The sequence below is a fragment of the Argentina anserina genome, chromosome 6, assembly GCF_933775445.1.
Source record: "Argentina anserina chromosome 6, drPotAnse1.1, whole genome shotgun sequence".
In the NCBI taxonomy this organism is placed as follows: domain Eukaryota; kingdom Viridiplantae; phylum Streptophyta; class Magnoliopsida; order Rosales; family Rosaceae; genus Argentina; species Argentina anserina.
The window spans coordinates 16,619,995-16,629,549 of NC_065877.1; the positions used below are offsets into that span (position 1 = coordinate 16,619,995).

A 9,555-nucleotide genomic window follows, 5' to 3' on the forward strand; every position below is an offset into this window, starting at 1 on the left:
TTAAAGTTGTGAGTGCTACAAAAGATTTTTAGTGAGTTTATTTACTCTAACTTTGATTAGCCATAACTTCTTCATTTCTAAACATTTTTGAGTGATTCAAAAGCCTAAATTGAAGTATTTTTCATGATGAATATAATGCTATTGTTACCTTGGACAAACTCAGATATTATAAAATACGAAATATAACTCTTACCAAAACATGGTCTTATCCATTTTATCCTTAGCTATGCACTTTGATAAATCTAAAGAGGCAAAAGATTATAAGAATGTAAGATGTACTTACCTTGAAGTTTCAGGGGTGAAAGGAAGGTTTTAATGTGGATCCAAAGTTGGATTACTTTAGTAAAGAATAAATGTTTTTAAGAGAGAAAGAGTGCAGGCTAGAATTTTAGCTTGAGAAACATTGGATGGTTGAGTTTTCTATCAACTAAGGGAACTCTAGACTTGCATAGTTTCTGATTTTGAAGTGTGCAGAAAACTTGAGGCAGCACACAATTATAAATAGGCTAAGAAAGAACACAAAAGTTCAATTCTCACCTACCATTCTCAAATATTAATATTGGGTGATGGTCTAGCTAGTTAGTGTGGTTGTTGGCAAAGAAAACAAATAGTGTGATGGGATAAAACATAAAAATAAATCAGCTAGGTTAAAAAAATATTGACATAAAGATTATATATATATATATATATCAAACACATTTATATGTGTTATTCTAAAATGTAAAGGAATTTAGTATATTCCTTTCATAAGGTTTTCAATATATTTGCACTATCTAATACTAATATAATGCATAAAAATAATACTATTAGTATTAGTCTTAAACTCGATTACAAAGTATCGAGTATACACAAGAATACGAACTAACATATTCTAATCGTGGTCTAATATTTACAAAAAAAAATTTTATATCTTTGAAAGTATGTACCTTAGCATCTTGGTTTCTAAAGAGAAATATTAGAAGAAAAATTAAATTAATTCTAAGTTAATATAACCTTAAAGTACTAAATAGTAAATACTAAATTTCGGGGTATTACACATTACCATTAATATCCTTGCTTAGTATAGTTATATCTCTATCTTGTCTTTAAGACTTGGCAGAGCCATTCTGGTGTTAATATGGAGTGATGATTCGATTCAAGTGTGAGGTTATGATATGTATGTATTTGTGCTGTCAGTAACTGTTGAGTTAGGAATGGGTGTTTAGTTATAGGTTGTTGAGTGAGACGCGTGGGGGTGTTGTGATCCGTATTTGTGTGTGATTAGCCTACTGGATGATTAATAATATGTTGGTTATGTATTTCTTCTCATCAAGTCCTATCAACTTAGCCATTTCATTGAAATCAATGAGGTATAGGCAGACCCTATCAACTCGGCCATTCCATTGGAATGAATGAGGTATAGGAAATATACATGTTTCGAGATAGGACTTCCAAATTTTTATGATGATGATGATAATGATGATGTTGTTGCTAGCCTGTGTGTATGTATTCCACCTTATGGTGTCAGTGGCTACCCCCAAGTAGCGTACCCAAGCCCTTTCCGCCTAGGACGTGATGTGGTATGCCGGCAATGCCACGAAAGTCTGTTACCCTCTCCGTAATTGTGACATGACGGTTTCGGGAGTATGGGAGTACATGTTATTGTTGCTCAGGGGGGCTACTATATTATGATACTGGAAGAGATGGGATAAACCGACATTATTGCCGATATGATAATACCAGAAGATAGGGAATGAACCTGCAGTATTACATATATTATGATACCATAAGAGAATGGATGAACCGATAGTGTTGTAAATGCTACTAGGTCACTAAAAGAGAGGGGATGTAGTAGTGGACCACAAATATTCATTCAGAGAGTGAGAGGATGCATGTATGATTTGTTGGGAATGTTGTGGTCTGGGATTGGTTTGTGAGAGATGTGAAGTATCAGTGTTACCTTATTATTATGTTGACTGCTTCTTATTTTGAGATTGTGAGTGGTAATTATCAGTCTTTACTTGACCTCATGCTGGTATTTCTGTATCAAGTTGGGGAAACATTAAATGTTTTTCATTCTTACTTCATTCGTAAGTTTGAATTATTATTATTTTGTCGACTCACTCTAACGGGTTTTCTCTTAAATGTTTTTTCCTGCGCCCTTCGTTTTAAAATGCCAAGTCAGCAGATCGTTCGGTTCAGCTTAGCAAGAATTGAGGAAGGATCGAAACTTTTGATGTTATAGTTATGTAGTAGGTTATGATCAACTTGTTTATTTATTTGACTTTAATCCGCTAAATTGCTTTGAGAACCTTAGAGTTTGTAGTTGTGATATTCTAAATTGTTTGATAGATTCTGATTGTTGGTTTGATTGTGGAGATGAGATTTATAGGGAGCACGATGACTCTAGGTATTGAGATTGGACTGGATATTATAGAAGTGTTATTTCTGTGCATGTAGGTTGGCTACTTTCAAGGGAGACTATACCGAAATTTTAGTATGGCTCCTAAGATAGTAGTCCCCGCACGACCTACTCTAGATATTAGGATAATATTTATTAGGATTGCTTCTCAAAACTGATTTTTTGTATGTATTGGATTCATTACTTCTGAAGGATTTGGGTATGGTTATTCTAGTGTATCTAGGATTCTTAGAGTTTTCCTTAGAAAAGAAGGTTTAGGATTGTGTGTCTATAAATAGGTCATCAGAACAATGGTTTTAACTGTGGTCGACAATACTTAGTCGAGGCGATCATCCCAAGAGATTGTAACTCTTGGTTGAGGGAGCACATATGTCAAGGGTGAGTATAACACTTAGGGGGGGCTCTACGTTTAGAGGAATTATGTGAATATGATCAGCTGTGGATCAATTGAGAGTTCAGATATCTAGAGAGATACAATCTTTGAGTGTTTGGGTGATTTAGAGAGTGCTCTACTGCGAGAATTTAGGTTGTGAGAAGAGAGATTATTTAAGAGTGGAAGAACCGAATTGTTCTTCAGTTATAATCTTCTTCTTGTTTAGCGGAAATTCTGCTATAAACCTGGTTTTTCATATACCAGGTTTGAAAATGCTGACGTCATCGTGATGTGGCAATATCTCAGCCATTCGATTTCATCTACGGTTATGCTTCATAAAGAAAGTCAAACAAAAAATGAAACTGTTAGCTTAATCTGTTAGTGCAATGCAGAGGATCTGCAACCCACCCCTCTCCATCATCGAGCAACTCACCACAGCCTTCATTTCTTTCGAATCCGACTTCACCCAAAAGTTCGACATCCTCAATTGTCTACCTAAAGCGCCTAGATTGTCCGGGAGCTATGACACGCGCCCCTCGCCCTAACGCTCCCTTAGGGAGTTAGGGTTTGTCCAATTCAATTCCAAATCCACCGCAGATACCCGATGGTGGCCACTGTGGCCAAACATAGACCTCGCCACCGACATTCCCATCTTCCCTAGCAAGCTGGCTCTACCAATTAATCAAAACAGTCCAAAGGAAACCCTCATTACGATCAGTTCTTGTCTAACCAAAACCTACATTGACCCAGTCATTTCTAGACCCAATTTGCTTCGATTCTTCCACACCGATAGTACCCAAAGCTGTTATCTTTTCCCTTAACTCCCCAAAGCCTGATTCTACCTCCGACGGAAGCTTTGCGGCGATTACGCTGAACTCACAGAATCATCTATCAGTTGGGGACTGGTCGCATGCGAGTAAGCAAGGCTTGGTTCACGGAACTCTAGACTACCCACTTCATGTTTGGGTCTTTTTTTTTTATCCAATCCAGGTATGTCTCTGTCTCTTCTCTAGTTTTTTGTTTGATTGGTCTTCGACTTTACTTTTTATTGGAGTTTATTTGATGTTTGCTTGGAGTTGGGATTCTGAGCATTTTATTACCACTAGAAGATTTGGATATGATCACCCTGCTTCTGGAAATCTGTATCATGTTGGCATTTGGCCTCAATTGTGTATAAATTGTTCGACCAATTTATCTTATGATGCCATTCTTCTGTCTTGGAAGGAAAACAAGCATAGGCACATTTCAACATTGCATTTCTTTAAGTTTCTTGCTTTTCATCTGGCCTTTGCATTGGAATCTGCTAATCCACAAATTTTCTCTCTGTGCTGCAGTGTGTTTGGACTCTTTAATGTGCCTGCCAACTGGTAATTTCCAAAACCTTTGTTTATTATTTGCGGTGATACATGCTTGTGCCATATCTAGGTTTTTCCTTCTAGTTTCTCATATAATGTGTTAAAAATTTGTACCTAAATATCTGTTGCAGGTATGCATGGATCTTGCTGGTAGTGTTCCAACTTGTTATGTCTAATGTTTCATTACTGGGACACCTGTGTGGAATTCTGTCTGGATTCGCGTGTAAGTCTTCGCTCTTTTATCAACTTCCACTTTATTATATTGTTTCTATTTTGCATGAAGTCAGTGTGACCGGTAAAATGTTGTGATAGGAACACAAAGTGTGACGTTCTTAATATAGATATGCCCTATTCTTATGCTTTGTTACTTCTTATTTAGTTGTTTTAGGTTCATATTTGTCATATGTATGTTCTAGGTAGAGCTATTTCGAATTTGGATGATTTGATGATAAAATTGTGCTAAGTGTTAGAAATCCTTATTGAGCTAGGATTCCTTACTCGACTAGGACTCTACTTTCCTATTTTCATTCTTTCCTATTTCTTAATCGACGATTTATTTTCAGGAAAGACAAATCATATTTGGAAAGAAAGAAGAGTTGCCGAGTTGCATTCCTAGTTGAACAAGGAAATCATATTCGAGTTGAAGAAGGAGAAGAGGAGGCCGGCCTAGCTACTCCTAGTTGGACCAAGATTGTTGCCGTGCAGCCCTTAAGTGATCTCCTTATTGGACTTGGTTTCCTACATCAAGTTGGATATGGAGTACATAAATCAAATCCATAACAAAGAGGATTTCAGTTTCCCAATTGGTTTCTATCTCCTTATGGCACGGCAAGAAGGCTCCTAAACCTCTATATATAGAGGCTCGGCCTCTCCATTCAGATCATCATCAGCCCTACACACAAACACAAGCCATAGCTCTGCCGAATTCATCCTTCACCCTTCCAAGAAATCCTAAAACCGATTCCATCATTCCCCACCTATCAATAGCCTGCAAACACGCTTGTGAAGAAGGTTTCATCCATAGAAGTCTCGGCTACACTTGTGGATTGCTTGATTTATAAAGTGTAACCATAATTCACTCTTGTTTAATTTCGGTTTTGGTTTTATTCTTGTTCTTGGATGAAGCTTGCGATTTGTGTAGTGCAATCTTGTTTCAATTTTGTCTATGAAATAGCTACTTGATTCAATTTGTATAAAAGATTCGAAAATTGTTTTGGTTTTATGGAATTTCTGTTTTGGTTTCTGCCGAATGTATGTATGATTAAATTTCGATTTCTAAGTGTTATGACTATGTTTGTAGCATGATATTTAGGTTGTTGGATTAAAGACTTATGCTAAGAACATGTTTATTCTTGTTTATGTGATTTTCGAATTGCATGGTTGTTGGTTAAGTAAGTGACATACTTGATGAATTCAATGTGCATGGCTTTGGAATTACATGATTAAGATGAACATGTTAGATTTCGATTAAGGCTGCTTGGTATTGATCGAATGTGTTAAGTGTCTATGTGTTTAGGTTACTGCTTAGAACCCTAAATGCATGATCCATCCTTAGTTGTTCATTATATAGTCTCGGCATGATTCAATAAGAAGTCATGAAACTTGTTTCGATTCCCTTTATGTGAATTGTTTTGGTGATTGTTTATGTGTTGGTTGGTTGATCACATGTATATATTATTTTAGGTTTTACTTACTGTTTTTTATGACTCAATCCAAAATCTATATCAAACCTTAAAACCTTTATGAATTCGTGTAAGTGTTGTGATCCTAAGCCCTGGCTGGATCCCCGGTTTGTGAACGATACCCTCTTGTTTTATACTACTATGATGTGTTCAGGGTTAAATATTGATGTCGAGTAATCGAGTACTCATGTGTTAAAAATTTGTACCTAAATATCTGTTGCAGATATGCATGGATCTTGCTGGTAGTGTTCCAACTTGTTATGTCTAATGTTTCATTACTGGGACACCTGTGTGGAATTCTGTCTGGATTCGCGTGTAAGTCTTCGCTCTTTTATCAACTTCCACTTTATTATATTGTTTCTATTTTGCATGAAGTCAGTGTGACCGGTAAAATGTTGCCTCTGCAATACAGATAGTTACGGCTTATTCAATTTCCTCATTCGAGGACCATCCTTCTATTCCAAAATTGAGGCCTCCTCATTGCTTGTAAGTATTATATTACATTGCTTTAGATGACTGATTAATATAGGGACATTGTTACTTTTTTATTTTATCTAAAATTCTTCTAATTCCACTTATTCATATCTATATTTACACCTTCCAGTCATCTTCTGTGGGACGGCGTAAATTTATTTTGTGCACTGGTGGAAATCCCTCTGCCTCCATCCCTACATAATCAAGCCAAGACACCACATCTAGGTAAGCTCTGTAAAAAGAAAAAAAAATTCAGATCTCACTGGTAGCTGGTAAGATACGTTAAGTTATGTTTCTTAGAAAACAAACATTATGTGTACTATAAGAGTTATAACATGATATACTATCTTAGCAGCGGATTATTGTCGGGAAGTTTATGGAGAAACTTGTCTTCATGGATCCTGCGGAGAGAAACATCTCCTCAGGTATTTCCTTCATCACCTTTCACTCTTTTATGAACCATAATGGTCTTTAGTAGTGTTTGATGACAAACATTCCTTCTTTATAGCTTTAACATGATTACGTATGATTACTTAAATCTATGCATACTTATAAATATAGAAAGTGTGATAGAGGGAAATATGACCTATTTTATTGTTACTTAACACTCGTGTCCCCATTAAACAATTTAAAAACCCATTTACTAAATTGTGATTTTCAACGCTCAAGGACCATACTTTCACCATCCCTCCTAATTTAGTACTTAGAGATAGATCCTACCATACACTTGTTTGTGTCCCGTGGTGTGTTGAATTTAAGTTTGTGTAGAAGTCATGTTGTACATCATTCTATCCTGTATCCTGAGTTGTACTGATCAGTGTGGCTGAAGGCTATTTTGAATTCGACATTGTTCCATATGCAATAGTAGTATATTTTGTGTGCTGGTCCTATTCTTGGTTGTTTTTTTTATGTCTTTAGCATTGATCTCTTACTCCAGAGAAAGTATCCAATATTTGTCATCTTGAATCAAGACTTGCTATGACAGAAATACATGGCAATTAAGTTTCCTCTATCTATTTAACTATTTAATTCATCATATCTGTGTGGCAGAACATATACTGGATTTGCAGTTCCTGAAATAGATAGCCTTGCCAAAAAAAATATAAAAAAGTAGAGTCAGGGTTTGACTGCTTATTGCACTAATTAAACCTTTTTGATTATTTCAAATCACTGGTAAAAAGAAAGGTTACCAGCTATCTATTTTCTTTTGCTTCAAGTCAACTGATCCATGTTCCTAACTCGATACTTATTTTCGTTTCTATCCATGTTTAGCCTTGAATGTTGTACCTTCAATATTTGCAAATATTGATCAAGTAATTGAATTTGATGATGCAGGGAACACAAGACGGTCAAATGTTTCCTGGAAGGGGCAGGACACTGGGGTCTAGTGCAGGTCAGGCTGTTTTTGATGTTAATTCAGATTCAAACTTACAGGCTAGACTGTTGGATAGTGACTCAGAACATCTACCTGATGCAGGACAGCAGTTGTCTAATGGAAGGTATAGGAGAACTTAGGCTATTGCCGTTCATGGATAATGTGTTCTGAACTTCTGATTGTATCATTAACGGTTTGGTTGGTTCTTTTATATACGTTATCTAGTTGATGGATGCTTATCACTTGATGGATTTTTGGCTTATGATAGATATAGATGCCATATTATAAACACAAAGGATTTGGTATTTAGTTTTATGACATTGCATCTGTTGATCAATTAGTTCCTGTATTATTGATGCTTGTTACATTGGATTATACAAACCAAATTGGCTTATGTTTTGTGCACGGCGCTGAAAAGCAATTATTGGAGTTAGATTGTCACAACAATCTCTTAGGGTTGTTATGTTTATTAAGGTGAACAAGGGGGGATTAGGAGGGAAGGAGGGAGACGGAACTTGTTTTAAGCCTCTTTCATTATGTACTTTTGTGTTACTGACTCTTTGGATGCCTGCATGTTCTGTCTGGCATTGTCTTCAATAAAGTTGCCGTGCATAAAAAAATGTACAAATGTCTCTTGGTAAAGTAGGTGAGCTAAAGCAATAGTAAGTAGTATGCATTGTTTGAATCTACAGATGGGACTTACCAACACTATTTTTGATATTTTCAGGCGACCAATAAATAATACGGTGGAGGTTGGAGCTGAAATTCCTGTTCACCATCAGGTCCATATTTTTATTTAGTTGAGGTGCTCGTTGAGAAATTTCCAATATTTCTAGTGCATTTGGACTATAATATCTCTTGGTTGGATGCAGGACTATGTGGCTTCTGAAGAAGCAATACAAAAGCTTGTGTCGATGGGTTTTGACAGGGTAAGGAATTTATCCTGCGCCTTTTCCTATTGAAATGAGCGACCATCCGACAGTATGCGTTGTTCCGAAACTGCCTCGCTTCTTATGTGCAGTGTAGAACTAGGATCCAAATATATAATGGGATAGGTTGCTAAATATCTGTATCCATGTTTTAGAGCAAAATGCATACTTTTGTGCTAATGTCTTTCACTGGGTTACAGACGCAGGTTGAAGTTGCATTAGCAGCTGCGGATGGTGATATTATCGTGGCAGTCGAAATTCTGAGCCAGAAGACATTCAACGAAAACATACGAGATCCAAATTGAATAAAAATGTTAACAAGGTTCTAAGATATTTATACTGAAAACATTGAACGGTGCGATTGATGTCTAGACATCGCCTCTATATAGTCGGTTCATAATGTGCCACCTTTATATCTAATCTATTATAAATGTTTATGATACCTTAGTATATAATTTGGTGATCAACAACCTCAGTTTCTTATATGGTCAATCAGACCGTCAGATGTGATCGGTACATATTTTTAGACATCTTATTAAAATTTCATTCAATTTGAATCTCGTATCCGAACATCCAATTAACCTAAAAATATGCATTTTTCTATTATAAAACCGCATTGACCGGGCCCCACAAAAAAAGGACTACGGATTTCAACCACATAAGGTAGTTCCAGATAATAACGTGCTTTGATAGATGTAAAAGAGTTTTAGCCTCTGCATCCCGGGAATAGGTCCACCCTTAAGGCGTTTTATTGCTGTTTTGGGTTTTACGATGTGCCGAAGGTCATACGAGGTCCAAATTGAATGAAATTTTAACAAAGTCCCAAAATATTTATACTGAAAATATCGAACGGTGTGATTGATGTCTAGACATCGCCTCCATATAGTCAGTTCATAATGTGACACCTTTATATTTAACCTATTATAAATGTTATGATACTTTAGTGGACAAATCAATGATCAACAA

General features: G+C 36.2%; 1 pseudogene; it reads left to right on the plus strand.

The window, feature by feature from the left end:
- The first annotated feature begins 3,184 nt into the window (after positions 1-3,184).
- Positions 3,185-8,894, plus strand: LOC126796965 (rhomboid-like protein 15; annotated as a pseudogene).
- The last annotated feature ends 661 nt before the right edge of the window (positions 8,895-9,555 follow it).